The following is a 25334-nucleotide window of genomic DNA, read 5'->3' on the forward strand; positions in this document are numbered from 1 at the left end:
CCAATTTCATGTAGAAGATGAACCTAAGATCAAATGGGCCTTTACCCAAAAAATCCACAAAAAGATGACTTAAGCCAAATACCGATTAATATACAAAGAAAGGAGGAGACATGAGCTAATTTAAGGAAAAGAAAAGTTTTGTTTTGTTTTGCTTGTTTTCTTCTCTTCTCTTCTCTTTTCTTTTCTTTTCTTTTTTTTTTTTCTTTTCTTTTCTTTGCTTTCCTTTTCTTTTCTTTTTTGGTGGTTTATTATGACCAGGGCTGAACCCATCTATTTACAGTTTTCAGGGGAAAAAAGGATTTTTTTCTGACCACAGCTGAAGAGAGACCCTGACAGAGCTTTCCTGCTCCCCATCTCCCATGTCATCAGTGTTTTCTGGGAGAGGAATCTGAGGTGGTTTTCCAACTAAGTGCTCACAGCTGTTTCCACAGCATCAGTCAGATGGAGTTTCTGCTCATGTTGACTTTGGCTTCAGTCTTCCCCTGGAGCCCAGGAGCATAAGAGCATTTGCTCTGAGGCCTGGGGCTCTGGACAAACATTCCAGTTTCTGAGTTCTTAACATTCACATTTGATGAATTCTTCTTTTAATTTCTCCTGGAGAAAAGTCAAAGACACTGGAGAGTCCCCTCTGCCCTGTGACAACTATGGTATTTCCCCCACACAGAACCCTTTCCTAGTTTATATGTAGCTGAAAACCTGGAAAATAGCATGTACAAACTATGCCAATCCATAAAAATATGCAGTCTTTTAAATATGTTTCAACACATTTTGACAGTCTTCTGAAATTCCAGACTCCTTTGAAGACTAAAAGTAAAAGAGGAAAATAGGCTTTAAAGTAAACCCTGAAACATTTGTGTCAAAGGCGCTATGAGAAAATGTGAAATGTAGTTACAGAGTTAATTAAGGGGGTCAGCTGTCATAATTGCACTGAGGTAGGATAGCACTTCTTAATGTTATTTTGATAAACTTTCAAAAATAGTAAGTCTAATGCTTACTTTTGGTTAAAAATAGTTTTTATGTGCATCCTCACACGAATCATAAGAGGCAAAATTAATGATTGATTCTTCAACATCTGAAAGATTGAACACAAAACATTATAACAAAATGGCCTTAGGAAATGGTCCATTTTTGTTAACCGGCCAGCATCAAATGGGTCCAAACGTGTAATGGGTGAAACCTGCCTGCATTTGGGATAGCAGTAGAGGTATACAGCTGTGGTTTCCATAGAAAGATGTCAGTTGTGAATAAGGCAGAACATTCAGACAAGGGTTATGAAAACAATCATTTGGATAACAAAAAGGACCTTAGAATCTTTTGCCTGGCAAGTTCCAAAAGCATGCGTTTTAAAATTATTGTAATAAATCTACCAGTGTAGTCAAAGTAGGCATTAAAGTGGTATTAAATGACATTTCAAAGTTCCATCAAGTCCACTACTATGATATTTATATACTGCTACCCAAAGACATAAGACTTCTACATGTCTGGTCAATTTATTTTACACACACACACACACATACACACACACGTGCATGCACAGGCAAATTTTATATACCACTATAGTATTTTATATCTTCTTGTGAGTGTGTTATTTAGACAATCAACTCTATCAGAGCATACCTCTTACTTTTTATACTGATTCCATAAATAAAGCACATAGCAAATAACCTGGAATCCATGACTATGTTAACCATGTTATTTGCAACATTATCCTAATGATAAACAAATAAAATACACATTGTTCATATTGTTGTGAGTTGTTTATACCCCACTTATTTCTGAACCATTTTAAAGCATGAAATCAAAAATATCTTCACTTTGACAGTATAGTTTGATGCATCAGAGTGTGGTCTCTGGAGACAGGTTGCCTGGGATTAGGTCCTATCTCAGTTTCTTGTTAGCTGTTTGACCCTAAGCCAATTATCAATACTCTATGCCTCAATTTCCTCATTTGTAAAGTGAAAATAATAAAGGATTAAATGCATATTTGATGTAGGGTGCTTACAGAGCACCAGGCATATCATTTGCTTTCAATAAAGAAATGATTATTTTTGTTGTTGCTTTTCTATCTAATGCAACTCACCTCCTAATGGAAAAAATGTTCTCAGTAACATTGTGTCTGTGGTCATCTAATATAAGCTTAAATAGTAAGGGATTGCTTTCTGGAAGGGCCCAGGGCTTTGTTGGACAGTCCTATGGGCTGGAAGTTTCAATGTTCAATTTAAGCAAAATCTGCATTCCTGAATTTTCTAGGTATACAGATGAACTCAGATCATTTCTACACCTTCCCCATTACAACCTTCAAATAAAACTTTCTCTAATTCCATTCCTAACATCTACCTATTATTATTCCTATCCAAGCCAAACATGCTCCATGCACTCAGATATTTCTTCTGTTACATAATTTTATTAGTCTCTCATCATCTTAGTGAGAGGTTTGAAAACTTCATTTTTTAGTCTCTGAGCCTAACAGATATATTATCTTCTCTGACTTCTCTGACTCTAATATTTTGGTTATATTGTTTGTGGTCAAATAAAACCCTTTGGTCTCTTTCACATACATTTTTTAAATCAGCCTCCTGTAATTATTTATCAATATTTTTAGTGTAAATATTGACTGTAGGATTTCTGATTTTAGCAATGACAGGGTAGCTTGTATCAAACCAACCCACTGGCCAAGAAAACATATAAATGTCAGGTAAAACAATAAGAAAAATGGCAACATAAATGTTGCAGGTAGCTGCAGTCATTAGCAATCAAACAAGACAGCCGTGACTAAGGGGTCAACATCACTATGAGAAGGAAAATATAGAGATGTATGGGGGCCATTCTCTACCACTTCTTTCTCTCTAAGAAAGTAACAGTCTGGAGCTTTTAGCAGTCCCACAAAGCTGTGGAGACAAAAACTACAATGAAGAGCTACCAAAGCAGGCAAATCCTTGCGACAAGAGAACCACAGAGAAGAGGGCCTCAAAATTGATAGTCTTTTTCTTGTCAAGACATTTGCGTAAGCCCAGGCTTCAACGGGAAGTGTAGGGAAGACACTAACTAGAAAATGACTACTGAGAGCAGAAAGCCAAGCAGAGTCCTTGACATTTTATAGGACTGTGGGGGAAAAAAAAAGTTTGGGTGTGCCAAGGAGAAGAAATTTTGGTAAACACTCCAGGCTTTCAGTTAAGAGCCCTGAAAGATTGTGATGTAGGAGAAAAGCACAAATTAGAAATAAGTCAATCTTCACAGAGCTTGCAACCCAGCAACCAGTCATTTCAGTCTTTGATTGATTCAAGTGATCTATACCCTAACTGTTGCTGTCAAAAAAAAAAAAAAAAATTCTGAAGGAACATAATTCAAAGCCAGAGCCTGTACAGTTTTTAAGCAAAATATCTGAAATTCAGTATATATATTTTTGCCTTTTAAAGAAATTAAGAGGAAGACACAGTCTTTAATACTTCATGAGTTAGCCAAGTCCTTCCTGTGCACCTCCATTCTCTTTAGCCTATCTATCGGATGTTCTTGTTTTGTTTTTATCATATTATATTTTTCTGTTCTAAAATGTCCATTTTTTAAAATATTCAATTTCTTTCCTGACACTTTCTATTTTTTCATTTATTTCCAGAATGATAATAATTAGTCACTGAAGCATTTGATAATGGCTGCTTTAAAATCTTATTCGTTAATTCTAACATCTCCATCATCTTGGTGGAGTTAATTCTAACATCTCCATCATCTATTGATTATCTTTGTAATTCATTCATTTGTGGTATGACAAGTGATTTTCAACTGAAGCGTGGGCATTTTGTGACTCTGGAAGTTATTGAAACCTTGTTTCAGCTGGCATCTTCTGACACCACTCTGCAGGGAATCGGTAATGGCACCACCTTGTTACTGCCAGGTGGGGCTAGAAGTCCAGGTTTCCCACTTGATCTCTGTTGTCATCTAAAAAGGAATGGTTTCCTCATGCTTGCTGGGCAAGAATGTTCAGGTTCATGGAACTGTTTATGTCTGCTTCTTATAAGGAGTAGTCATACTGAATTAGGGCCCACTCCCAGTGACCTCATTTTAACTTAATTACCTGTTTAAAGATCTATCTACAGGGATGCCTTGGTGGCTCAGTCAGTTAAGCGTCTGCCTTTGGCTCAGGTCATGATCCCAGGGTCCTGGGATTGATCGAGTCCTGCGTCTGGCTCCTTGCTCAGCAGGAAGCCTGCTTCTCCCTCTCCCTCTGCTGCTCTCCCTGCTTGTGTTCTCTTTCTCTCTGACAAATAAATAAATAAAATCTTAAAAAAAAATAATAATCCCACTTCTATATATATACCCTAAAGAAAGCTGTGACCATAAGGAAACCTTCACAAGGATTTTATTACAATATGATTTTTTAGAACAAAATTATTGGAAATAATATAACTATTTATTAATAGGGTATTATAGACTGAATTGCATCTCCCCCAAATTATATGTTGAAGTCCTAACTCCCAGTACCTGAGAATGTGACTGTATTTGGAGATAGAGCTTTATTTTTTTAAAGATTTTATTTATTTATTTATTTATTTATTTATTTATTTATTTATTTATTTATGTGTGTGTGTGTGTGTGAGAGAGAGAGAGAGAACACAAGCAGGGGGAGCGGCAGGGAGAGGGAGAAGCAGGCTCCCTGCTGAGCAAGGAGCCAGACGCAGGACTTGATCCCAGGACCCTGGGATCATGACCTGAGCCGAAGGGAGATGCTTAACCAACTGAGCCACCCAGGTGTCTCTCCATGGCAGTTTTCATTCTAAAATAATTTCTTGGGGTTTCTTTTACAATAAGACTTACATGACTAAGAGTGGTGCTTATCATTGTTTACCATGTCCAAGTCAAAGATAACCACAAGCACCCATCAAATACCTGTAACTATTTCTAAAATGGTAGAATTAGAGCTGCCTGGAAATGCCAAGTAATAAGTCATAAATTTAAGTAACAGAAAATTTAAATAAAAAAATCATTCTTCCTTCGTTTCCATTTTCTGAACAATGTTGGTTCACATATGATGGGGATTGTATTAATGTTATTTTCTCCTGCTGTTTCAGTAATACCTATTTCCTTCTAAAGGCTTTAAGTATCCATTTTTGGAAAAGCAGAAAAATCATTCTTAATTACATCACCATCAGCCTATCAAACAGCCAGATCAGAAAACTCAATCAGCAATGTGGAAGGAGAAAGAGAAACTGAGACAAATATTAGAAACACCATACTATCTTTTAGATTAGGTGTTATAATCAACTTGAAAAACTAAGTGTTAGAGAAAAAGTGTATTAAAATTAAAAAGAGAAACTCCAAGTCTTTCTCAACATTAGAGAGGTCTATTTTAAAAGGTATTTTCTGATGGGGTCAGACTAGATCATCTGACAGAAAAAGACTCAGACTAATTTTTATACTGCACAGCTGTGGAACCATAAGAGAATATTTTTATTCTCTAGGAAAACCCAGTCTTTTTAGAAGCTTCGAAACCTGATTTTTAGTATGAATCACACAATGGAATGGAAGGAACCCTGAAAGATAATTTAATTTAGCCACCTGGCTGTAGTGATGAGGAAACTGAGGCACCCTTGAATTAAAGGTCTTATTCAAAGTAATAAAGGGATTATGAGGGCAGGGTCAGGAGCAAAATTCATTTGTAATCTATAGTTCAATCTTTTTTTTTTTTTTTAAAGCCTATTCATTTAATCGATGTCTCCATTAAAATACTCAGCTCTTCTTTGCCTTAAAAATGCTTCTGGGAATTCTCAGTTGGGATTTCTATACAACTTCTCTCTGGGTTCTGAATGTAACCTAAGTCTAACGCGAACCGCTGACTCTGTGTATGAGATCACCGGCATTTTTCAGTGCAGGTGCCTTTGAAGGTGATCAGATTTCAGGCCACCGCCAAATGGCCTGGACAAGCACAGGCACTGAAAACCACCCTGTTGATTTTGGAGATCTGTCCAAATTTGTGTCCTTTCGTTCCTAAAAAAAAAAAAAAATCACTAGATCATCTGAAGTCTAAAGAATTTAGTTAAATATGGTGAAGAATAACCATCCTTCCTAGGCTGATCACTTTTCTATCTTCTGTTCTCATTCCTTTTTCTCCATTCTTAAATAATAGTCAGAACTACCAGTTTGCTGCTTTGATAATCAAAGGAGTCACACAAGTAGGTTTCTAAATGAGTCAAGAAACATTTTTTGAATGCCTACCATATTCTAGGCAGCGTGCTAAATATATTTAGAAGTATCATGAATACAGGAGAATCTGGACAGCCCAGGTCTTTTCCCAGGCTATTTTGACTCAGAATCCATTGTTGGTGATTCTTGTCAGATGTATACAATCATCATCTTCTTTCATCCTCCATAATTAGTCATACTTGAAGACAGTGATCCAGTGCAGTTAAGAGTTTTTGCAAATTTTTGGAAATAAGCCTGGTTTATATTGACAATAGGAGACCCTGTCTAGTCTTTATCCAGAGTCTTTCTTGGGATATAATCCAGAGCCCTGACACATTTCAGGCCATTTCTGCCACCATCAACATCACTGGAACAACCCCTGCTGGCCTTTGACAATATCTCCTCAGCTCCAAACTGAGATCAAAGTAAAATAAGTTGGGTCACAGAAGAGAGAAACCGATGTGGGGTGGGGGGTAAGAAGGGAAAACAGTCACATTTATGTATGATCAGCGCAGGGACTAAGGGAATAATTTTCTTGTCAAATTTGTTTATAGAAAACAATAAAGAATTTTTTCATTTTTATTGAAAGAATCATTTAAGCAACTGTTAAAAATTTTGACCTATATATATTCAAAAATTATCATTTTAGCACAAGCAATAATACCTGTTATGCCCCTGTTTTAACCAAGATGGGGTATGAGAATTGCTAGTATTGAATAAGGAGAGGATTTCTATCTACAGTGAATTAAATCAGGGAAAGTAAGAACTCAGAGATGACTACACCATTTGTGTATTCATTCAGCAAGTATTTAGGACCCATTGGTGAAACTATTTAAAAAACAAATGAAGCATGAGCTATATCTTATTTAAATTTTTGCATCTAAATATTACTAATAAGAACTATTAAACTGCTTAATGCATACTGTTTAATAAATTTCAAATAGAAGGAATATTTATGTTAGAAAACCATTTTGTTTCCATATGGAACTGAGAATTAATAGAACATCAAAAAGTTCTGATAAACACTCTACTAAGTGCTCTGATCTCAAGTGAGTAGTTAACTTTAAAACAGTAAATACAGTATACAACATAGGATTCTGAAAAAGGTAAAAATATCCCAGAAACATCATGGATTTAGAACTTGAATCAAGAATGATTCTTCATATATTAGGCATGGACATACACTATCTTGGTTCTATGCAAAATTAAACAATGTTTATTATCAGATATATATGAATTTATGAATATATATTCATAAATATAAATATATATATTTAATCTTCTCCAAAGCTTGTAGAATAAGAACTGGCTTTATACTGGATTTACTGGAGGAACAGATAACACACAGTTCAAGACCCTGAGCCTTTCAGAATTGGGTGTCAATTTGTTCACCCTAATTCTTTTTGTGCTGGGAGTATGTCAGAATGGAAGTATTCTGTGTGAGGCTCTGGGGAGTCAGAATGGACTGGGCAAAGAAAAATCTTGTTAAAGAATGTACTAATTAAAATTAAAATATTCTTTTGAAAGGCTAAGCCTAAGCATTTACTTTTAACAATGATCTCTCCTAATCAGATGATAAGATACTTTCCTTCCAGATAAACCAGAGACTTAAAGAAATTAAGCAGATTGAGGAACAGGTAGGGTGATGAGGAAGGAGTGCAGGCAGTCCAGTACGTAGTGGAGTGGGAGGGGATGAATACTTGCTCTGCCCACCTGCTAGTTTTGTGACCACAGAGAAGTTACTGTCCCAGTCCAAGCCTCTGTTTCCTATCTGTTAGATGACTATAATTGTCCTAATGTTGGCATAGTTGTGAGAACCAAAGGAGAAAACAAGTAAAAAAACTAGCACAGGGCTGGAAGAAAGGACAGGCCCCATATAAGGGGTAAGTATGAGGTTTTAGGAATCCCAAGTCAGAGGAGAAACCACAGGGAACAGAATTACTCTGCTTTAGCAAACTAGGAGGAATTTAGCTTTCTTATGAAATGAAGAGGCAGAGCGATGTCAAACAAGAAAAAAAAGCAAAAGAGAGAGAGAAAAAGCTGCCCAATGCAAAAATAAACATATCGGCAAATAAAGGAAGTAGATAACTGCAGACAGAAAAGTGTTCTGAGAAAAATATAGTGTCCTAGAAAGAAATGAAAGTGGACACTTTATCCTGGATGCCTAGGAAAGTTTTGTAAGACCCTAACTGCAAGGCAATTCATAATTCAAATACACAGGGGAATAGCCTTGCAAACAAAGGGAGCAGAGTGTATATAAAATGAACTCAAAAGTTGAAGCAGAAATAAGTCAGTAATCCTAGAATCCAGAGAATTAAAACAATAATAGATGAGGTCTGAGAAGGAGGCTAGAGTCAAATCATGTAGAGTTTTTAGGGTCTCCTAGACAAGATAAAACTTTCAATTTTGTTTTTTTAAGACCAAGAGCAAATCACTAGAATCTTTAGTAAAAATTGATATATCATATTTTAAGATAAACATTCTGGCAGCTCTGTGGCATTTTGCCTTAAAAGCAATAGAACAAGACCATTTAAATGGCTTCAGGAGCTATGCAACAGTTCATGATTGTTTGATCTGCTATGGAGATGTAGAAATGATTAGAGATGGGCAATCAGATTCAGAATAGATGGTAAAGGTAGATCTGATGCTATAAGAAGATGAGGAAAAATGAAGAATCAACCATAACTCCTAAGGTTTTGGCTTGAGAAACAAGATGAATAAGGGTGACATTTCCTGACAGAGGGAGTATTTGGAAATAAGCAATGTGAGGAAGAATGGATTCATGTAGGCAAAATGGTAAAGAATTAAGGTTTTAGTTATAATTCTAATTTAATAGACATTAAATTTGAGATGATAATTTCTCACCCAAGAGGAGATACTATTGAGAAATTAGATTAATGAGATTGGAATTCAGGGAAGAGATTCAATCTGCAAAAATAAATCTGGGAGTTATTAACATATATTCAATTTGATGTGATGAATTTATCAGATTCCCCAAGAAGAGAGTGTAGGTAGAGAATAAGCCCTAAGAGTGAGCTTGGAGTGCTAGCATGTTTGGAGATCTTGAACAGTAGAAGAAGCCAACAGATTAGACTGCTATCCTGGAAACCACATGAAGAAGCCAAGTTTCAAGTCAGTCTTCAAGGAGGAAGTGTTTATCTGTCAAGTGATCTAAAAGGGGTGGTTACAATGAAGACAGAAAATTGAGTATTGGATTTACAATGATTGACTTGTTGATGACCTTAACTTGAATAAGTTCAGCGGTGCAGTGATTATGATGGCCTGAGTGTGGTGGATTAAGGGGAAAATGGGTGATAAAGTGTGTAGACATGAATTTTTATTTAAACAATTTTTATTTAAACAAAAATATAAGCAGTTCTTCCAAACATAAATTGAATTGCATCTGTCTCCAGGAAAACAAACAAACAAACAAACAAAAACACCTTCTTATAAGACACCTGCCATATCTTTATGATTAATTTTCAGAATTGATTCCATGGCTTCCTTAATAGTGCACATTGTCTTAATGGCGCTGAAGCTTAATGGTGACAGAGCAGAAAATGTTCTTGTTCTCAGATTTTTCGAATTTTAATTGAATCAGAGTAAAAAATAATAATGTGTCTCTTTTTGCAAGATGAATAAAGCTTGAAATAGCAGTAAAATTATTCAAATCATTCCAGAGCACTATCTCAAGAAAATTTTTTCCCAAAATGTGTATAATCATTCAATATGAATTTTTGACCAAAGGTTCTCAAGCTCATCCATGGCCCAGTCGGATACTTTTGGTCAATTATGCAAAGTAAAAGGACTGAAAATACTCTACTTTTAATTCTTGTCAATATCGGAACCCATCCCAGACACAGCTGTTAGTTAGTGGTTTTAGTGGTTCCATGCGAACAGTTCCAGATGTGCTACCTGCACCACGGCCAAGACAATGTGCTATCTATCTCATCAAATAGCAAAAAAAAATTCTCTTATATATGGGATTGACTCACATGATGGAATTGTGAATCTCCCATCAATTTCTCCTGGGTATTTCCTCCACATTTAGTTTTAAATGACTAGGATCCATTGCAGTTGGTCTCATTATCTAGCCTCAAAACACAGTGATATAAAAATGTATTTACTGAAAATAGTATGCAGCAGTACACAACATAATTCAGAATCTACAGTGGCAGGCACCTTGAGCCTTCAAAATCCAACAGTATTCTTCCATAGTTTTAGGCAGTGGTTGTTAGCACTATGCAAAATTTTCCCAACCAAAGCTATTAATCACAAATAATAAAAGTCTAATATAGATGTAGTTGTGGAGCTGCTTTATTTTTTCTTTTCCTTATTTTATTTTATAAGCAGTATTTGTTCAACATAAAGACATCTTATTTTTTATAAAGTACAGATAAAGAAGAGAATAAAGTTATATTTTTTTATTATCATCTTCACTGTTGAAAATATATTTATCTGCTGCTGTCTCAAGAGAGAGATGGAGACAGGGAAAAAACTATAATATATGTATACAAGGAAGAAATAGGAGAAATTTGGGGCAGTTGGCCTGAAAATGCTTTCCTCTTAGGGAAAGCAATGTACATTTTTTGGTAAAACTCCTTAACTTGTTATTTTTCTGTGAAAGATGAGAGGCATCTGACTTCAGTCTAGATTGGTAGCATTTAGTAAACATAATTGGTTAAATGGCTATATATAAAAAAGAAACAGTAATTTTGGCATTGTTTCTGTCAACTAAAAAAACTGAATGGACTAGGAAGAGGAAATAGAAGGGTCTAATTGACTTTACAATCAAGAGATCCCTTGTTAAAACTATTTCAATATAATTGGTTTTCTTTGCAATCCTATGTATTTTCATTATGCATTAAAAAATCCTATTCTGAGAAAGGGTTCACAAACTTCACCAGACTGTTAAAGATATTTAAAAAGCATTTTTTAGACATCCTGCTTTAAGGAAAGATGATTCTAAGTAACAGCACTATAGAATAATACCCACAGGAGAACATAATAGGAAAAAAGTTCCCTATGGAAGAGAATGGACAATAAATTTCTAGGTATCATGGAGCTGTCATATTTAAAAATAGTTTGTTTCTTCAACTGTAATTACCCTTCATTACTTGCAGATCTTTGAGTAAAAGCCCATTACATATAAAAGCTTAATGTTAATGCTCTTTAGAGAAGGAAGTGATGGTAGTACTAAAATGGCATCAAATGAGGTGAAGCCTGAGTGATCCAGCAGAGGCATGGGGTGAGGGGGCAGTAAAGAATGATATGGACACAATCATGTGGTAAATGTCTTTATCCAAAATGTGCTAGGGGAAGGGCACCCTTGAAGAGGGGTTAGAAGACAAGAAATTAGATCTTGCTGCTATGGAGGAAGATGGTCTCAAGAGAAGGATAAATCCAGAAGGATAGAAAAACTATGGATAACCAGGAAGGAGATACTTTGTCTATTTATCAACCAATCTTTCTGTTATCTACCTATGTAAAAGAGATCATATACTATCTTATAAGTTGCTTTTCTCCTTTAAACATATATTAGGAGACTTCTCATTTGTAAAAAATATATTTCTATGCCATAATCAATCTTAGTGACAAAATGTATGACTATAATTCTCTTTATCCTGTAACTTATTGTATGTATTTCGACTATTTCCTTTCTTTCTTTTACTTTTTCCAAATGATGAATGCCTTGAATATTTCTTGAATGAATATGCTGAATACTACAATAAAAATTCTTTAGATTAATTTTGGCATGTTTGTTCAATTACTTCCTTATGAAGGTGGAATGCTTAGTCAACCAGTATGCATACTTCTTAATTGCAGCACTTACAACAGATTAAAACCCATTTATCAATTTGTTCTGAGTTTCAATGTGCGGTTGACAATTGAGTTGAGTAAATTACTTAATTGGGATATAATATCACATTCAGAACATCTGAGGTAATTTGGTAACCATACCAGCAGGACTTACTCCTAAAAATTTCATCTAGGCTATGTATTTAAAATAAAATGTCAATTGCTGTTCTTTAAACAGTTATGAATAGGGGCCTGAAGTAGATTTCTTTTTGCTTATAGTTTTAGATATGAAATATAGACCCAATGATTAAATTGAACAGAAGTTAAAAGCTGAATTGATCTGCATTAAAAGGTTAGCAAGTCTTATTTCAATGTAGATAAGCTGCTCTAGATCTACTGACCAACTGTCATCCTAAGAGTTCCTTTCACTGAACTTTTGAGTTTACTCTTTCTTAGAGCCTATATTTTGCCTGGATATGACAGTAACAAATTCAGAAACAGTACATATCAAGTAAACTTTCTTAGTGCTGTGTGTCTGAAAACGTTTTTATCTAGTCTTTGTGCTTGATCATAGTTTAGCTGGGTATATAATTGAAGGTTAACAATAGCTTTCTCTTTGAACTATTGTATTCTACCATAAAGGCATTGCTAATGAAAAGCCCAATGGCCTTCTGATACTTTTCTTTGTAGATGATCTATTTTTTTTCCAACTAGAAATTTCAAGAATCTTCTCCTTATATTTTATGGAATTTTATGAGGCTACATCTAGGTGGGAAATCTTTCTTCATTTATCCTATTGATAGTAGAATGAATCTAATGACTATACATTTCTTAAGTTTTGCTAACTATTCATGTATTTCTTTTTTATTTTTATGTGCTATTCCCTTCCATTATCTCTTTTTTTCCTCAATTTCCTATTTGTTGAATATTGTACCTCCTGTATTGATCCTTTGTGTCTCTTAAATTTTTAACCATTTTTCTCTCTCTTTAGCTATTTGTCTGAACTGCCTTCTCAGTTTTATTTTCAGACCTTTGAAAGTTTTATGTCAAACATCATGTTTCTTTAATTCAAAAAACTCCTGACCTCATGGAATTTTACAGTTTCAATTATTATTGTATGAATGAAATATCATCTCACATATTTCTATGAATATTAGACATTAAACATTTTTCTCAATTACCTCTCCAATAAACATTCACTGAATGTCACTCAGAGCTCTGTGTATAACTCCAGTAGAGTAGGTCAGCAAGCTGCCCTTCTTCCTGAGACATTTGAATGAGGACAGTTTCTGATTTGGAGCACTAGAATCCACAATGGAAACCCACCCATCCTAAGGAGCAGCTTTCCATTTGGATCATCTCAAAATAACATAGTTGTTAAATCAGAGTCAGCACCATGTTCCAGTGATCCTGATTCCAAGCCTGGTATTCTTTCCTGAATACTTTTGGCTGAGTGAACCAGCAGATATGATTATGGCCAATTAGTTTAATATCATAAAATTTTAAATGTTTCACATAAGGTACTGGTCCGTTACAGTTACCATAATCTTTAGTATGTAATATAAATCATATAAAATTATATCATTTTTGAAGGTATGAGTCATTTACAATAATACATTTCTTCACATTTATAGAAGTTTTCATGTGTGTAAATAGTTTATATAAGACATTTTAGTTGAGTAAGCTCTACTGTGCCAAGAATGCTGGGTTTTCCTTGAAATGTCAAGGCTTTGATGTCTAAGGAAAATATTCTAAAGCTCCATGGCAGCTGTTTTCAGAGAGAGTTATAGTTACTAGTTTGTGGTTGCTGTAGTGTCTCAGTTAATACCATAGCAATGAGGCTTAAGTCCTGTCAGGAAAACAAAGTCACTGTATTTATATGGATTCAGAGGGTAGTTCTGCTCTACGGTTAAGGCCCAGTCAGAATTTTCATCTAGAGAAACTCAGATCTCCCGCCCTTTCAAAACACCTCTCTAAAAGGGAAGGAACATAGCATCTGACCTATCCACAGGAGCATTTAACTTAAAGGTGTCAGATAAGAGAGGAACCAGGGGGATGCCTGTCATCTGGAATCCTTGGAAAGTTCTACAGTTTCCAGCCCTTCCTGAATAGCAAAAGGATTTTAGGAGGAAATCTGAAAGAACTGATTTTTGGTTTAAGTAACATGAAAAAGGACTAAAAACAATACACTTTCTTTGCAACAGTTGATTTTTCAGGACAGGCAACTGCAGAGAACATTTACCCCCTACTTTAGCCACACTGCTCATTCTCCATGAGGACATAGGAGTTTCCTCGAAGGGTGATCAAATGTCTGCTCTCTAAGAGACAGAAGTGCCATAATGCCTCTGGGAAATTTACCCACTGGGGATTTGTCAAACATATGTAGAGGCCATCAGTTCTTGCTATCAGGTGGCGAGCAGAAAGGTCAACAACAACAGTGATTTAGAATGTCATGGCATTCTGTTGTCTCTTGAGGTAACTAAAGTTTTAGCCTCACTATTTAGCTGTTCATTTCTTGGGAAAATTTTATGTTTCAAGAATGGGGAATACATTTTAGTAAAGTAGTACTCTGGATAGTAGACTTATGTTGAATGCTTCTGTGGATTTTATTTTAAGAAATGCAAAATTAAGAGCAAGAACACAGACATTTTTAGAAGAATAGTGCACAAGAGAAAACAGAGAATACAACAAGGAACACATTTTTTAAATGACTCACTAGCTTTAAAAAAGGTCACAAAAACATTCAATAAATGTGTGGCTGTTCAGGCAGGAAATTAAAGGCCTGAAAGAGTTCATCTGCAATTGGACAATACCAGCATACCTATATTGACCACCCTGGAGGTAGGAATGTGCTGTACCTGCCAGTTGTGGATATGCTCTAATACCTGTGCAGGTGCCACCTGTGCTTAGATTAGCGTCACCTAAAGGGCAATGATTTGCCTGATGCATTAAATTTATTCCAGCGCCCATGGGTAAAATGACAGACGGCATGGGTAGTGAAGTAATTTCAAAACTTAGGGAGAAGTTAGATGACAGCAATTTCAGAAACTTCCAATTAGAGGTAATATGCGCATTCTTCTGCGTTTTCTGTAATGCCATGGGTTGTGTTGTTGCCCAGTAAAGTCAATAATATTTTGCCAAGAATGACTCTGTCCTTCGATTCAAGGGAATTTTAATTTGAATGAAACTTCCAACATAGTACACAGTCTCTCAAGAATTCAAATTCCATTTGCTTGATAAAATAAAAGCATATCACTCTACTTTGAGAGAAAAGTGATACCACTCTACTGAGTGGCAAAGTCCTACAATTATTAAAAGGTTAATAATAATAACTAATGACATCTAGAAAGGCAATTATCATTGAATTTACCAAAAGATATTTATCATAGAAGCACTTAATTCTGCACTTATATATGTACTTAATTCCCTGCTTTTATGTGATCAAAAAAGTGTATTCAGTATCAGATCAGTTGGAACATAATTTAAATTGTGCACATAGATCACTCTTAGAGTATAGTATATGTTTATTAACTTTTACTGACAAAGTCCTTAATCCCATTTCTGTGCTATTCACAAGGCCATCCTATAGTGGAATTCTGGTCAAAATTCTAACAGTAGAAATTACTGCTGTTTGTTTATTTATTTATATTTATTTATTTATTTATTTATTTATTTATTTATTTAAGGTGGCGTGTATACCTTACATAGAAAAACAAGAAGCAAACTCAAATTTAAGGAATGATTTTAAAAAAATTCAAAGAACAACCTCTGGTATTTTCCTAACTCAAAAATGTCATAGCAAGTACTTTTTGGATTACAAAATTAAGTGAAAAAGTGCTAATCAGCAAGACATAGCCTCTGAATCATACCCTTTGACCACCCTCTGAGCAGCCACAGGACCTCTGTGACTCATTAGAGGTCCTTGCTACACTTCTCCATGAACCTAAACTTTTCAACAGAAACACAGGAGCTGACTTAGTCTGCACACTACATACTACATACTTTTCTCATCCTTCATCCCATTCCACCCTCTATTTTTGGTCTCATTCTGTACTGAGTGATTTTTTTTTTCTTTTTGTTAACACTCTTTAAATCCTGTTTGGGTAGTCAAATGCAAATGCTAGACTGCTAAAAAGCCCATTTTCTAAAATAAAATTTATTTATTTTATAAAATAAAAATTATGGGCAGAGAAATAACCAATGTTAATTTACCTTTTCAATGGGAACTTTGAAAGACGTTTTGGTATTTTAAAGAGCAGAGTTTATCTTATCCAGTGCCTGAATGCCTAAAGGAAAACATGGAACCTTTCTAATTTTTACCTTCCTCAGACAGGAATACTCACGCCATTACCCTCTATAGTCGTTTGCTGGAGCTGCCATAGCAAAATACCACTATAGTAGTTTGCTGGAGCTGCCATAGCAAAATACCAAAATACCGATAGATGGCTTAAATAATAGAAATTTATTTTCATAATTCTAAAAGCTAGAAGTCTAAGATCAAGGTGTCAGCAGGTTTGATTTCTTCTGAGACCTCTCTACTTGTCTTGTAGATAGCCACGTTCTCTTTGTGTCCTTGCATGATTGTTCCTGTCGGTGTTGGGTATGATCTGTGTCCCAATCTCCTTTTCTTAAAGGACACCAGTCATATTGGATTAGGACCCAATCCAACAATTCCATTTCAATTTAATTACCTTTTAAAAGGTCCTGTCTCTGATGACAGACACATTCTGAAGTATGGGGGGTTAAGGCTTCAACATCTGAATTCTGTGAGGCGGGGATACAATTCAACCAATAACGCTCTATAGTAACATTCTCCTATTTATTATCTTTGATGATAATTTCCTTATTGCTATTCATGGTAAATATTGTTGCTGCTATACTGTTTAAAATAAAGCACACATTTTTATGATAAAATACCTTTTGGTTTGGTAATGAACATTTTGTTTAACAACTATTAGAAATGTTGCCTTTCTGTATCTACATTATTAATTCTAGTCCTCAATGAACATCCTTTTTAATAATATAATAAAAGCAAAGTCTACACTTCAAGTCTTAAGATGTTACTTCTTGTATTAAGCATCTAATATTTTCAAACCAGCTACCATTTTAATTCTGTGTCTACCTTCCAAGATTTTTGTTTATTTGGGACTTCTTAACATACAATATTTGTTTTCAATATAAATAGAATACAGTATCATAAGAAAGCATAAAAGGGAGATAAAGTAAATAGTAGTTTTCAATCAAAGTGGGAAAAAGAGGAAGAGAGATGAAAAATATAGCCAGAACAAAGGAAATGCAGTTGGTGGGGATGTCCGATTCCCCTGAAGCTTGTTGGAATATGGCAGAATGGCATGCTTCAGGACCACATGCCCACAGCCCTATGTGGCATAGTTGGCACCACTAACTTAGAAGCAGAGTTATGACTTTTGACCCTTCAGCATAATGGCAGTGAGGTTAATTTTTAAAAATCAATGACAGGTTAAATATTCATTTCATCTAAGGTGATTTTCTGTTGTGTAGCCATTTTAAAAACTATAGTCCCATATTGTCTTGCTCACACCCATAGGGCAGATATTCATAAATTAAAACCATGTCTTATCTGAGCAATAAGTGTGTTTTTCTCTTTTCTGAGGAAAACAATACATTGTCTTTGATAGTGCATGTTTTCCAGGGCATAGTCAAATATATGAGTCCCTATTTCACTAGAATCATCATTCATCAAATGTAGTATGGAGAGGGTGGGAGGTATTCTAGGGACTGTTGGTTAGCCTTGTGTTGAACTTTTTTTTTAGTCGTATTCTAATGTTGTCAGTGTCTAAAAGTGTATGTGTTTTTTACCAATATTATTGCTATTTGTTTTTAAATATGGATTATTTTGCTAGCTAATAATTTTAGGGTTAAAAAAACAAAACAAACACAAAAGCATATGCATGTACTATATCTTAATATATAAGTCTATCCATCACCCTATTACTAGAATCAAAGAATAAGTTAAAATTAAGGATTCTGTGAAGCTGTAAATATAAGCTTAGAGAACAGAAAAATATTACCCAAAACTAACAATTTGACCACTCTTAGCAGAAAAAAAAAATTAGTATTACAGTGTATTTCATGTTTATGCATTTTTAAAAACAGAATAAACTTCATTCATAAGTGCATGGATGGGTATTTTGTCTCAGCAATAGTATCTGCAATGAAACACATAAAATCACAGCACTACATCTCTTTCTATTCATATAATTTTACAAATTTACTCTTAAAATTGGTCCTATTTTTTATGTAAGCTTAGGTAGCCTCGGTGAGATTGGTGAATAGTCACAAAGTGCAGGAATATGTACCTTGGCATCTATTCTGGGAATGTGTATATGTGTGCATGTGCAAGTATGTGAGACATGTAATTTAGCCCACAAAATAATATATGTACTTTGAAATTAATTGTGCAAGTGTTGTGATTACCAGTAGCTCCAGCAGAGCTTTCATTTAGAATTTTATCTACATATTATGCCACCAAAGGAAATTGCTGCCTTGAATTTTCAGACGGATATCAATTGATTGCTAAATTTGCTAAAGAGTTACCTAACTCCATTGTGCTACCAATGGATTTCTCATGGTACCTTTACTGCCCTGGCATTTAGTTTGAGATTGGAAACTAAAGTGGTTTTCTCATTCCCTTCTTTTCCACTGTAATTAAACCTGCAGTGATTTAAATTTAAATCCCGTGGTCCTAAGCAAAATTGAGCAAAGTAAAATAAAACAAAATTCACGATTTCTTATTGAGCCTCCTCTTTGCCCAAAGCACTATGAGTGGCTCAAAGCTATGTAAGACAAGACCTCTGTCCCCAAGGAGATTCCTCTTGGGGCTATTGTTCTTAGAAATGCTCTTCCTAGAGATTGTGCAACGGCCCTTCCTCTCAGGCGATCCCAAGCTTATAGGAGGCAGCTGGTGCAGCAACAACATTTAATGAAGGGAGTACTATTCTCTACTCTCCTATCTTGGTCTCTAAAACAGGGAAGTGCATCTATTAGAAATGGAAAGTGAGTATCCATGTTTTTTCTTTCTTTTTTTTTTTTTTTTAAGATTTTATTTATTTATTTGAGAGAGAAAGAATGAGACAGAGAGAGAGCATGAGAGGGGGGAGGGTCAGAGGGAGAAGCAGACTCCCTGCTGGGCAGGGAACCCGATGCAAGACTGGATCCCGGCACTCCTGGATCATGACCTGAGCCAAAGGCAGACACTTAACCAACTGAGCCACCCAGGTGCTCCATCCATGTTTTTTCTTAAATCTCACTCTTCCCTATCCCCCAACCCCCACAAGAGAAGAGAAGTAGCTGACCTAATTCAGGGGATTGGGAGCCTGTTCTACTTAACCCTACCTTCCTGTCAGCAGGGTGTTTGGTTCTCTGCTCCAGGCATGCCTTCCAGAGACAGATCTGGAGGATATCTCACTCTGTTCAGCTGCCTGGGTCCCTTGCACATGAGGCAGGAATTCTGGATCAGAGTTATCTGCTCTGCAGACACAAATTCTCCCTCAGGTGGATTATCTCAAGTTTTAGATGGGGTGGGTGATAGAGTGGGGACCGGAGCATCAAATGTCAGATGGTTTCCCCATATCTAAAATAGATTCTCCAGGCTAGTCTTATCAGAATTAATGGCAATACATTTATTTGGTTACCACATTTAATTTTAAATTTTTGGTTGGAATTTTAGAGGGTAAAGATATGTAATATTTATTGTTTCTCAACACTCATGCAACTAAACATCCATTAACAAAAACTTGAAGTAGTTTATATACCCTGCAACTCCTAACAAAGTTACATGAACATAGTAAGTTCCTATTAATAGATTAATTGATTAAATTGACTTTGCAATCAGAAATCTGTGTTTATTTATTTATTTTCTATTGAATGGGAACAAAGTAATGGACATCACTTCAGTGGCCTTTGAATTTACTTATAGACATCTGTGTATGTGCTCCAACTTTGGCCTTATCTTGAAAATTACCTAAGTGTGGGACCCATATAGTATAATTACTACCACAGTACTACATTAACTTTACTGCTTAGAAGACAGCAAGACAGCACAATTTTTAGTTGTTAATGTGTTATTAAGAAAGTAGTCCAGAAAAACAATGTAGATTATTTGTAAGTCAACAAATTAGAGGATGTTCAAAACAAAGGAGAGGGAAATGTCCAGAAGGATGAAGCAATAGAAATGTCTCCAAGCTAAAATTGGGAACCAGTAATTTGTAACATTCATCTGATACCTTAACAAGAACTTATTTTCAATGGCACTTGTTTTCAATGGCACTTAAAGGTCATTATCAAATCATATAGTAGTGTAATAAAGTTTGTTTGGAGTATGTTCTGACCTCTTTCCCTATGTATGTTCCTCCTCCCATTATGCTTCTCCCCCTGCATTCAGCTACCCTACATCCCATTTAGCACCTGGAAGTTCCACTTTGATGGGTATGAGTTACATATGACTTCCACTCTCAAGAGTTCCCTGGAAAACTGATTCATAATTACCCATCCTTCCTCCATGGGACTTTGCTGGATTTCATACTTCAGGGTGCTTTCCTTTCCTTCCTTCCAAATTCCCCAATCCTTTACTGATTTTTCCTCAGAACACTTTTTAGTTTTACTTCCACATTATTCTTCATCCCAGTGTCTAACTTTGGGAACTTCAACTTAAGATACTGGGCTATGTAAATAGAATGCATACAATATAGGAAAACTTCTAAATAAATCAATGTCTCATTTTTGCCTAAGTTTGAGATCTTAGAACTTTCAAGATCAGAATATTAAGGGTGGGTATTGATCATTTGACTGGTTATTTTTCCTTTAAGATTTCCATCGAATCAGAAATGTCTTTTATGTCCTTCTAAGTTTTCACTCTTTTTTTTGTAAAAGGGAGGAGGGGAGGATGGAGTTAGGAATGTCTGCCTTCTAATTAAATTGGAGCAGCTAATGTGTCAGGAAATGATCTATATTCTCCTAACTGTGTCATTAGTTGTGGCTAGGCAACTTAGATAGGAGAAAATAGAGATGAATGTATAAAATAAATGAAAATCAGTGCAAACATGAATGAACATTATAGAATTTTCAGGTACAGTGTATCTTGAAAATTTTTTGAGAGGCTACTTAAGAAATGGTCATCACTGGACTTTTGCATCTGGTAATGGCAGCCTAGGTAAATCAGACCAAATCTGTTACTGAGAGCAACTAGAAAAACCGGATAAAATATTTTTAAAAATCTGCTTGAGATAACCAAGCTGCTGACAAGGCAATGAAGACTCACAGGTCAAGATCTATAATGAGAAGAAATCCCAGAGGGTCAAGGCCAACACTGGGGAATGCTTTTTACTCTAGGGACTCTGCCCACTCTGAATTAGATCAGAGCTTTAACAATCTTCTGGTGTTAAGGCAACAGAAATAAGATTCCAAAATCACCAAGAAGTGAAGACCCTAATAACTTCCCCAAGATTGGGGTTGACATCCTACAGGAATAAACTCTGGAATTAAGGATAAACAAAAGTAAACAGGCACCAAAAGGAATGAGATCTAGGTAATAAACTCAATCCCTGAAATTGAATTAAAGACTGCTAATGCCTCTACCTATCTGCACAAAACATTTTTCTTTCTGGAAATAGACATTATGATAGGTCTCAAATAAAATCTACAATTTTTATATACAACTTCTGGTAATTGTTCAGAACTTACCTGACACAAAAGGAGATAAGACAATATGATTGAAAACTTATGGAGAAAAACATAATAGAAACAGACCAATTGAATACGTAAGTAATGAGGTTGTCAGATACAAATATTAAAATAAACATGCATGGTATGGTCAAAAAAATAAAAAGACAGAACAAAAAATTCTAAAAGGAAACTGGAACTATATATAAAAAAACTAACAGGATTTGAGAATTAAAAAAATATATAACAATAATTAGGAATTAAATGGATGGGTTTGCTAGCTGATTAGAAACATGCAGGGAAGAATTAGTGAATGGGAAGACTTAAAAGTGAATACCCAAAATGAAGCCTGGAAGAGACAAGTGAAGAAAGGACAGAAGATAAAGGGAATAGAAAGACTGACATATGTGTACTGAGAATCCCAGAAGGAGAGGAGTGAGATAGACCTGGGGAGAAGCTATATTCAATGAGATAATGGCAGAGGATTTCCAAAGTTAATCAAAGAAATTAAGCTCTTGATTCAAGATCTAATGTTTTCATACTAAGATTCATTAAAATCTTAGACAATGGACAGGTTATATTCAAAAGGTCAATTAATCTGACAGCTGACTTCTCAATGGAAAGTTGTAAGTCAAAAGACCATGGGGTTGTATTCAGAAAGTTACAGCAGCAAGAAAGAAAAAAATCACTACTCAAGAACTCTATATCCTGTGAGAATATCCTAAAATGAAGTTATAGCAATGGCATTTCAAAAACAAACAAAATTCTGAAAAAAAATCTGTCCCAATATATTTTCATTAAAAGAAATACTTAAAGGTATTCTTAAAAAAAAGAAAAGGAAAAATTTGATGTCAGAAAGAAATGTGAAAATACAGGAAAAAATAAAGAGCAAGTAAAAAAGGTAAGCACATGGGTAGACATAAATAAAAATTGACTACATAAGTATATAACAATATTAATCACAATGTTTTTAAGAAACATAACTTTTAGAATAAACTGACTCAGAAGCAGAATTTAGTATGTAGAATGTTGATTAAAGACTTCCCTTGAGATTAACAGCTGTGGGAAGGAAAGGGAAGATATATGGATTGGAAAGAGGGAGATGTTAAACAAGGATCCAGTCTCAACTACAGTCTTGGAAGATCCTGTGGGGATCTTTGGATCTAAAATAGATCTAGTTTTTTGGGGGTTTTTTTTGGGGGGGGGGTTGGTATTTTTGTTATTGTTTTTTTTAAAGGGGAAAAATATATACTTGCCATGAAATCTTTTGCTGCATTCCCCAGTGAGGGTGGCAGGAGACTGTGAGTCTGCCAGCCCTCTTCACTTTTTCTTGGGCTCCCTACAAACCACCACGTACCTCTGGGCCACATTGAGGGGAGAGGAGTAACCATCTGCATAGGAGGTGTCTTCAAAGAGGACTGAATAGTCATCCTGGGGCCATTGTGGGGGCATGTGGATCAGGGCACAGTAGAAGCAGATGGTCTGGGGATACAGGGCCAGCACGAGCCGCTCCTTCTGAAATAAGGCTTCAGGATCTGTCTCCAGGTTGGCTTTCCACTGGGACAGTGCGATGATGTGCCACCAGCTCAGGGTATGTCTCTCTTTGCCTTCTTCATCAATGTCATCTACCTCATACTTGGTGGCATAGCTATAACTGACCACCTTGGCCAGGATTCACTGCTCATCCCCATCCACAGCATTTACCCGGGTGGCCACCTTGTCCCCAGAGGCTGGAATGGCCCCACAGAGGGGTGGGGGCTTGTCACCAGGCTTCCTGATCCACAGGGGCAGGGTCATGGCCGACTGCTGCCAGGATTTTGTACTCTTACATTGATCAGTCATTTGATGTGGATACACTTAAGAAGGAGTAGAATCTTGGTTGAGGAAGCTGTCTTCAGCAGAGTCAATTCTTGAATTGACATATGAAAGCTATTTGCCAACAGCAGTCCCAAAGACTGGGACAAAGAAATGGTCATTGAAAAAGAATCTGGACAGCACATTACAGCACCCACCACAGTCCACCCATTATGCCACTCTGACCCACTTCTTCACGTATGTTCTGGAGCAGTTCTAACAGATTCTGGTAGATGTCTCTTCCTGAGGCTAAATGTAAAAGAAGGATAGAGAGAAAAATTAGTTCTCACCAATACAGCATCTCAGGGCCAGTACTGATAGTCATTATATTACTTCTTCACTATCCATTCTAGAGTCCCGTTCTTCTGCTAGGATGTCTGCAGAACTCAGTGGCTTATATAGTTACATAAACCAGATGCTTACCACTGACAGTTCTGTTCCCCTCTTTGGGAACTAGAGTTTCTAAACTAGTAGAGCCCATATCTCTCTATGTACAAGTTCCCAAAGTGGGCCACTTTCATTTCTAATCCTTGATTTCCATTACCATGTATTTTTTTTTTAACACAGTAACATAACAATGTTATGCATCCTAACAAGAGGAAGGGAGAGCATTCTGGACCCTAGCCTTAGTTTTGATGGATGAGAAATATCCAGATTCTCATAAGAAAGATCATGCTATGAGTAAGTAATGAGGGCCTCAAATAAAGATTAAGAGAGGTAAAGTATCAGAGATAATCTCATCTCCCTGTTGTGATTTTCCTGACTCTCTGCCACTGGGTATGAGCTGCCTCTTGTCTGAAGGCAGCCTTGTGATATTAGCCTCTCCTAGGACTGCCTCAGCTGCATAGAGCCACCTTACACCAGGTCAAACCCCTTTCTGGGGCAGCTCTCATCCAATAACTGATGCAGGACAGTGAAGACCTAGCCAAGTAGGGCCATCTCTAAAAGCTGATTTCAACTCCAAAGCTTCTTATGAAGCAAACTATTAATGTGGTAACCACACTTGTAGCTTTCATTCCAAATGCTTATCTTTACTAGAACACGACCTCAGGCACATGATTTGGAGCTTCTGAAGAACTTCTTTTAACATTTTTTACAAGGCAGGTCTCCTAGCAACAAATTCCCTCAATTTTTGTTTGACTAAGAAAGTCTTTATTGCTTTTTTACTTTTGAAAAGTCATTTCACTGTATGCAGGATTCTGGGCTGGTAGATTTTTCTTTCAACATTTTAAATATTTCTCTCTACTCCTGCTTGCATGATTTCTGAAGACAAGTTCCTTTATAGGTAAGGTTCGCTTTTTTCTCTATCTTCTTTCAAAGTTTTCTCTTTTCTTTGACTTTCTGAAGATATGATTAGACATAGATTTTTTTTGTATGTATTTTGCTTGGTGTTCTCTGAGATCTGAATCTGTGGTGTGATAAATAAGTAATACTTAAATGGGGGAATAAGACATCTATTCCTTTTATAACTGAAAAGAAATGAGCCCCGTATTTTACTACATATTATGTCTCTGCTTCTACATGTAGACTCCCAAAATTCACATTAAAATGTCAGTAAGAGACATTTAAAAAAAAAAAGTGTAAGTTTTTTTTTTTTTCTTGAGAGAGAGAGAGAGGCAGAGGGAGAGGAAGGAGCAGGCTCCCCGCTGAGCAGGGATCCTGAAGACTCCAAGACTCAGTCTCAATCCCAGGACCCTGGGATCATGACCTGAGCTGAAGGCAGGTGCTTAACCCAACTAGCCACCCAGGCGCCCCAGTAAGAGACATTTTAAAGAGAACTCCATTGATCTTTCATGATTGTTATTTTA

At 35.9% G+C, this 25334-nt stretch overlaps 1 pseudogene; it reads right to left on the reverse strand.

Annotated features, from left to right (window-relative positions):
* Window positions 1–22879: 22879 nt before the first annotated feature.
* LOC118524491 (SAGA-associated factor 29 pseudogene) lies at window positions 22880–23514 on the reverse strand (annotated as a pseudogene).
* Window positions 23515–25334: the final 1820 nt, after the last annotated feature.

This window comes from Halichoerus grypus, chromosome 9, assembly GCF_964656455.1.
Source record: "Halichoerus grypus chromosome 9, mHalGry1.hap1.1, whole genome shotgun sequence".
In the NCBI taxonomy this organism is placed as follows: Eukaryota; Metazoa; Chordata; class Mammalia; order Carnivora; family Phocidae; genus Halichoerus; species Halichoerus grypus.